Below are 8817 nucleotides of genomic sequence, written 5' to 3' on the forward strand. Positions count from 1 at the left end.
AATTTGCTTTTTTGATTAAACAATACTCTGAAAAGTTTTTTCATATTAAATAAATTATTTTATTTGCATAAACTTTTACTTTTAGATAAAAAAAAGTGATCCGTTTTTTTATGCTGCAGTAGGTAGCATATTCATGTTTATTGACAAAATTCTGTTCTAAAAGTGTGTGAGATATGAGGAAAGGCAGAATACATTTCATACTAAAGTTTTTGACACTAAAATAACTTAATAGATCATTTTACAAAAAGTATTTTGGACACGTAATTGTGCTCCAATTATTCCTGGGTCAAAATGACCCCAACATTTTATTTAATTTATACCTCTTAAAACATAACTGTAAAAAAAAAAAAAAAAAAAAAAAAATTTGCAAAGTTTCGTTCCCCTACTAAAAACTAAGCATTTTTTAGCATTTATATGTGACCCTGGACCACAGAACCAGTCTGAAGTAGCATGGGTATATTTGTAGCAATAGCCAAAATACACTTTATTGATTTTTTTTAATGCCAAAAATCATTAGGATATTAAGTAAAGATCATTTTACATGAAGACATTTTGTAAATTTCCAACTGTAAATATATTAAAACCAAATTTTTTCCATTGCTAAAAACTTCATTTGGACAACTTTAAATTGATTTTCTCAAAAAAAAATTTTTTTTTTTTTTTTTGCATCCTCAGATTCCAGATTTTCAAATATTTATATTTTACCTAAATCTTGTCCTGGCTTACATTAAAACACTTAAACTTAAAACAGACTTTGTTTTATGGCTTCGGCTCTTAAAACGTGAATTAAGCCAGTAATTGCTGGATTAACAACTACATTAACCGTTACAAATGAAACACACATTGAGTGCCGTTGAGTTTGCATCACTTTGTGAGGCTTGTTTGTGAAACAAAGGGCTGATTCCTGCTCTATTAGCATACAGAAAAGAGCTGATGATGAGTGTATTGTCTGTCTGCTGTTATCTGCTTCTCTATTATGAGCCGTGAATGAGCTCAATCTCACAGCAATGCTTCATTTCCTAAACCCATCAACAGGGATATTCCCTGTTGTTTATCCAAAAACCGATCCTACATTTCATGCTTTCTCAAAATCTCACTCTCAACTGCTTCGCTTCATTATAAGTAGGTTAGTGGCTGGACTGAATATTTGATTGTCCTACATAATCAGCAGGACAAATGGAGAAAAATCAATTCTTATTAAGCAAATCGCATTTGTTTTAATTGCTAAACATGATTATGGCCACAAGCAAATGGACCAATCTGTGCAGAGATCAAAGTTCAATGCTCTTCCTGTTGAGCTGTGTTATCAAAGGCAAAACTCATTAAGCATTGATCTAATAACGCAGATTAAATATCTCTGCTGAAATAGCATTTCATTTTCAGTTTTCAGCGATGTGGATTGAGTGTGTGTTTGCTCTGATAGACTTGAGGAGCTTTCATGTGAAGTTTCTCAGGATCGACATGCTGAAACAATCAGTGAATGAGATGCAGAGACACACCTGCGAGCGCCAGTGTTGATTGATTACGTCTCCAGAGGCCTGAGGAAAAACACCCAGACAGAGAAAAGTGTGTTTGTGTGCAAGTTTTGCCTTATATGCATGCACATGAACTTAATGAGAAGTTATGCTTACAGCTGCAGACTAGTTATTCTCCACTGTAAATATGACATTTTTTATATGCATTATTAACAAAAATTATGCTATGGTGTGTTTCTGATATGCAACCTGCTCAAATGCAATATTTTTTATAAAAAAAGTACAAAAAAGTTTGTCATTTTTAAACTATAATCTGATTTAAGTGCGAGTCTCGGGTCTGGCCTTCGGTGAGGTGTGGCCAGGTGCCAGTCATTATACTCAGAATAGCAACAGAGAAAAAACTGTTTTCCCATCATGCACTGCTCTGATGGCTCGTCTCAGCCAGTACAAACACGAGCGCAGAGCTGGTTTGCAGGAACGGATCGTGTGTTTTACAGGTGACAGACTCTATTTACACTCAAACACCGCAGCAAACCTGTGGAAGAAGAGCCGATTCTGCTGCGTCTGCCCCAGACATTCCTGCCGACTGCGCAGCTGCAGGCATCCGCACCGCGGTCTGTGGAGAAAGAGGGAATGAAGGGTATTTTGGAGCTTTAGTAATAACACTATTAGTATTTCTCAAGTCATTAACACTAGTTAGAACACCCACCTTCAGCTGATTAACGTCAGAAAAACTAGTAATATTTCCAGATGAACATTTCCTGGACTTCTGTGGAATAATCAGTGAGTGTCAAATCTGATTATCAGGATCTTTTAAAGGAATGTTTGTTTCCAGAAGCTTTGCTTTCACTGTTCCTCAGTGGAGGAATGATCTTCCCAAGCCTTCAAAACATCTCACATCTTTTGAGGAACGTTTATTTGTTCATCTCGTAATCATTGGATTGCATTGCATTACATGTTTGGATCGTTTCACTCTCATCTTATTAAGACTAAGACATTTTAATGACTGATATTTACTTCATTCATCAGCATCTGAAGCTGATTTGGTCATTTTGAGTCTCTGAATAAAACTGTGCTTCATACTGTATTAAACTAAATGAGCTAAAAAGCCTGATGGGTCAGTTATGATAGTAATATTTTGTCTAAAGGTTTAATAAACTCTTCCATCTCCACAGGTCACATTAACACAAACTCTCTGGTGAAGCGTGTAGCTGTCGCTGAACATCTGTCTCATGGTTTTGACTTGTTTCGATGTGTGGCCGACGCTCGTAACAGCTCGAGAGCCGAACACAAAACGGCTCTGTGAGTCTGAGCTCCGCTCATAAAGAGAGCAGTGTACGACACACGCCGCTTATAATTAATGAAATTACACACTGAATCATTGAGTTTGTCCTCAGGGCCACGAGCCAGACCAGTCCATCTGTGTGCACAAAACTAGGTTTCTTAAACCGGTCTAGTTTACAAAACCACACTTTCAGTGAGTCCCAGAGGAAAAGTTTATTTCTCAGAGGCTGGAAATCTCTCATGAAGTGTCAGATGGAACTTTGACTGTAAATTTTGGTAACTTAACAGATCAAAAACAATACTTAACTTTATCTAAAGTTAAAATGAAAAGCAAATGAGGACACACTAGTGCACTTGCATGGCTAAACACGGACTGGAGCAGAAACTATTGACTGTGTCTGAAATGTAATGAGCAGTTCTTTATTTACAGCTCAACAAATGAGCAAAAGAAAGCCTCATCTGCAGCTCTGAAATCAATGATGGTCCGTTTCTCTCTCAGCGGGACGTCTGGTGTGAAAGCCGTTGTAAAAACAGAGGCGTACGCGAGCAGATGCTCTACAGAGCCATCCGTCTTCGGCTGCAGCTCCAGAGGAGAAACACAGAGAATGGAAACGTCAGAAGCGAAGCCAAAGACGTGAGCGGCTCGACTGAGGCCCGTCCAGCGCTATTAAACCAGACCTTCATGAGCTGAGCTCAACGACTAAAGCAGCTGTGCAGATTCAGCTGAGAGCAGATCATCTCTGTCCTGCTGTAAGACCACAGACGCCCTGGACGAACACAAACGTGTGTGGAAACCATTGAGAAACATGAGCTCAGTTATACTGAACAACAGCATCTGATCAGACTCATTAAACCACACTATCTTACAGTCATGGCTCATGAATCAAACATCAGTTGCAACACTTCAGATGAATCACTTTTTCAGTATAACTAAAAGAAAGTTTATCAGATGAGTTCAGAAGCTCGGCAGCTCTTCTGTGAGAGAAACTTGAGTGAACAGCAGGAGGTTTTGAAGTGCAAACACACCATCAGTGCAGCAAAGCATTCTGGGAGATTCGGTCTACAGCGACTCTCCAGACTGACGCCGCACATGTCAGAGTCTGGCTGCTGCTGATTATTCCTGGATCCATCGACATACACATGATCCAGCACGTATAAGAGACTTTACACGCTTCAAAACAGATGGGGATTTCACAGCGATGACAGAAAAACCATTCCAGGTTGTGAAATGCCAAAACATCAATAAAGAATCCGATCATATTTTTGGGTGTTAAAAATCTATGCATAAAAGTGACAAAGAGCAATGATGTTTTAAACCCAAACAACAGTTATGTAACTGAATTGCATTGGCATATGGTATTCAATGCAGAATGATTTTTTTGTATCCCATACTGCATGCATTAAAAACAAAACTGTTGTAAATCCAGAGGTTGTTAACTGATCAAATGAAGAATTTGCGTTTGTGGACCCATCTGTTTGCATTGTTTTTAAATAATCGTGTTTAACAGCGGAATTTACAGTGGAAAAACTACATTACCCATGATGCCGCGCAAATCCACTAATCAGAGAGTCGAGATCTTTAGGCCCGCCCACTCGAGTAAGCACCGCGAATTACGTCTCAATATGCTCTCAAAATACTTACATATTTGTATATATTTTGTACTAAAATGTAAATGTTATTTCTATAGATGTAATTAACAACTTTAAATGAATGGTTTTATATTTTACTGTTGTTTTGAATTCGGTGATGTCATTCGCAATGCCTCACGGGATTGTAGTTCTTTCCTTCATTAAAGCTCAGTCCTTCTGTTTGACTTTCAATAGTTTATTTTTTATTTATTTTTTTGTTTCAAATGAGAGTTTGTAGTGTTGTGATTCTAATCTAAGCTGGTTAGTTTTGTTCGTGAGTTATAACGCTTTAACAAAGACTTTAAAATCCCTGTGGGAAGAATGCATGGAGAAAAAGGGTCTGGTTGAATTAGCTCAATGACGCCGCCTGGAGGCAGTGAGAGTATTTAACACCAGAATCAGAAAAATGCGTGTTTCATGAGTTAAACAGAAGAGAGGGAATAATAAATATAACTTTATATAAAGGAGGATATCTAAGTATCCGCATACTAGTTAAGCGATGTAAATACAACAATCCACAACTGCTTGATTGTTTATATTCTCACAAAATGTATAGGCTATTATCGTCCAGCTCGAAAGATATCAAGATATTCTACACATCAACATCACGATTTTCTGTAAAGCTGTTTTAAAGCGCTATATAAATAAATTTGACTTGTATATTGATAACAAATTGAGGGCAACAGACCGACCAGGATTGTGTGTCAGGAATAGAGAACAACCTGTTCTGACACCTTTAACTCATTCTCAGGTAAACAGATCATGTTTGTGTCCCTATTGGGTTTTGGTTTGCCATTAGTGGTGAATGTTTGAACATATAACCCATAACTGCATATTTATCCAGCAGTGTTTGTTTGAATGTCTAATTTGAGCTCAAGATCCGACCGCAATCCTTGCTTCTCAACACATCGGATCTTCGGTGGGTGTTCGCGAATCATTTGATGTAGATCGGATCTTTAGAATGGGTTTGCGAATCATTTGATGTAGATTGCTTTGGAGCTTTGGACCCGTAAATGTTGTGGGCCCCCACCATGGCTGGACTGGCCATTGGGCATACCGGGCATTTGCCCGGTGGGCCGATGGTGATTTTGTGGGCCGGTGTTTTTTTTTTTTTTTTTTTTTTTTTTTTTTTTTTTTAAACGGTATAAACTATTAAAAGATGGTGGATTGTCCAATTGGTCATGATCGACTCTGGGCTGGACCAATTGCAGCCGAGGAGGTCGGATGACCTCCTCCTTGCTTGGGCAACGGCTCTCATTGCAGACCACAGACAAAGTTTATTTTCGTTTTGCTTGCTACCTTTTTACAGTCAGTAACAATAACTCTTACTGCGTACTAGCTTGTATGATGGATTTTCCATGCTACTGGGCTGGTGCTTGTAACGGCCACCTAATGGTTACTATTATTCATGTTAAGGTCCCTTTAAATATATTATGTTCTATGGTTGAACGCTGTTTTGTGAACGCGCACGCACAGAGATAGAGTGGAGTGCGAGGCGAGAGATGGGCGCTCTGCTGCTGAGTATTACAATGCTCTAACTTTCTTTCTGTTTATTTGTCACGTTACCAGAGTGTTTTGTTTACTGTTTTGAGTGCACTAGCGCGAACAACTATAAAGGCTCATAAAACGGCTGATCGCCTCGAGTTTTCTTTCTTTGTTCCTCAGTGTTTCATCCGGGTGGGCTCTCTGGATAACGTTACATGCTATGATTTTACTGATAGTGAATTTTATTTTATCCATAAGGTTAGTTTGTAGGGTTACGAACCGTCCCGTATTCAGAAAAAAAATATTACGTGTTCCGTATTGAGGTGAGAAGGAACGCGATTTGTCCCGTACTTCAGCTAGAATGAAAAAAAAGACACAAAGCTGGAGTTATTCTGTCTTTACGCTGCGCAGCTGCTTCTTCTCTCACTCTCTGCCCCTCCCCTCTCCTGATGCTCCTTCAATCATGAAACTGATCAATGATCAATAATGATCGGCTTTTCTGTCACCAGTCCCGTCTCTCTCTCGTTTATTTATCGCCCACTGTGAAACCGCTAGAAAGAGGAAACCAGCGGATGTCGCGCTAAACAGCAGCAGCACGTTTAATAACTTGTTAGAATTGTTTTAATATTACTTTTTAATATGAGTTGATGTTTGCTGGAGCCACAGCTGTAAAAGCTGCTGGTCATAATATCGATTTGGATATCTGGTCAGAGGGAAAAATGAAGATGAAACCAGGAGATGTCCTTACTGAATCATCAGAGCTGAAAAGGTGATGGAGAAACAGGTTTACCTTTTAGGTGACATGAATAAGTTGAAGGGAAGTTATGAACTGTTTCTGAGAGACAAATAACACCAGGATCATTTTCTACAACTGTAGGGGAAATACTTTTCTTTTTTATTCTCATTTAAAATGTCTGGCTTTTTTAATAAATAATTATCTGAATCTTACAACCATTTGGATTTAGTGGTCATAATATCCATAAATCATTATAGTATAGACGTTTTTCCTGAACACGGAAGTAAGTCCGACTCTTAACTGAAAGAATGCTTTGCATTTCCGGTCTGCATTGTTTCTAGTCAAATTAGGGTATATTCCGAGCTAATAAACTAATGTTAAACCTATTAAATTTGTTTTTAAAAGCACATGGCTACATAGCGCCATCACTTGGCAATGTCGCAATGAGCGTCATTTGTCAGTGCCTCACTTTAATAAGTGTGTAGATGACACAAAACAGCGGAAGGTAGCTACATTAAAAACAGATGGACGCTATTTGAATGGGTTCCTATGGAAACCGGAACAGAAAAGCATTCAATCTGACGTTAGAATTCGTAATAGCGGCGCTCATCGTTTACTCAGGAAAAAGGTCTAAGCTGTACTTTTTCCTTTGGGAAGGTACCATCTGTGCAGTCTGCAATTCTGTTGAAGAAAGATGTTGAATCTATTTAATTATTGTAGAACAATAATTGATTTCTGGGCATTTGTTTTACACGTGCATTAAATTAAAGTCCATTAAGCATCACGATGGTGGGGGTGGTTCCTAATTTTTTTTTTTTTTTTATGGGAGTTGGCCACTCTATTAGTTAGGTATATGTAAATATTGATTAGGTTGTTTAATATTTGAGTGTTCATTATTGATAGTGCAATACGCAGAAACTAACTGATGAAACCAAATGGTAGGCTAGAATTCATCGTAAACCATCTACACTTGTAGATATAATTTAGATAGATTCAAATTAGGATTCACCAGGAGATGTGATGCTGCACATTTACATACAAGTTGCTTGGATTTATAAGTAGACTGGCTACTTTAATGTTTTTGTCTTTTATACATAAATATATTTTATTGATAAGTTGTGTTTTTATTTTATTCTTTTTAATGATAAAATGTATCAGAAAATTAAATTAATTCTTGTGAATGATAATTGCCTGTTACAAAACATTCCTAATTATGTATCAGTTATCAGTTTAATTGTTTAACATTGTTTGCCATTTTGTACAGCTAAAATAGGAAAGAAAAGTCCAGACATTTACAGCTAAGGCTTAGGTACAGTTTTTCCCAGTGAAGTGTTACTCACCCAGTGTTGCGTCATTGCAATACAGCCATGTAATTAAGGTAAAAAAAAAAAAAAAATAGGACTGACCCATATCAATATTGAATTGGAACAGATTGGATCAGATCGGATCGTGTAAATTGATTCTAACTCTTGAGAATCGGAATTAAATTCATTCTTGAAATTTGAATTGATATCCAGCTCTATTCAGGAGGTTAACTCAAGGACCGGTCTCAAAATGCCTGGGCCGATTTTTTGTCCCAGTCCAGCCCTGGCCCCCACCAGAGGTTTTCTTAGCGCCCCCCATAACGTAAACACTCCCCTGACCTTAAATAGAAAATTACTGTATGGTAATAAATAACAAATAGACCAGACCTTCAGACAGCCATCAGCCACAAAACCAGTCTTAAGTAGCACGGGTATACTTGTAGCAATAGCCAAAAATGCATTGTATGGGTCAAATTATGATAATTAATGTATGTAATGAATATAATGTAATAAAATATTACACCGTGTGATATGTCATGTGATGATGACTGTATAGAGATATATAAAATATAAATCATACTTTTTGATTAGTAACATGCATTGCTAATAACTTTGTTTGGACAACTTTAAAGGCGATTTTCTAGCTTTTATATGTAAATCTTAATTAAAAAAAAAATTGACCCTTATGGCTGGTTATGTATTTTTATTAAAACACACACAGAGGCAGTTTAACCCAGTGACACACTGCCCTCAGGTGGCTGCAAACTAATAAACTATTAACTGAAATGACCAAAGGCAAAGCATTTTCTTCTTTCTGTTAGTAATGGGAACATTAGATAATTTCACTGACTCCATTATTGAATCTCGTTACATCACAAATCGATATCGTTCATCTGAGAAGAGT

This window comes from Garra rufa, chromosome 4 (genome assembly GCF_049309525.1).
Source record: "Garra rufa chromosome 4, GarRuf1.0, whole genome shotgun sequence".
NCBI lineage: Eukaryota > Metazoa > Chordata > Actinopteri > Cypriniformes > Cyprinidae > Garra > Garra rufa.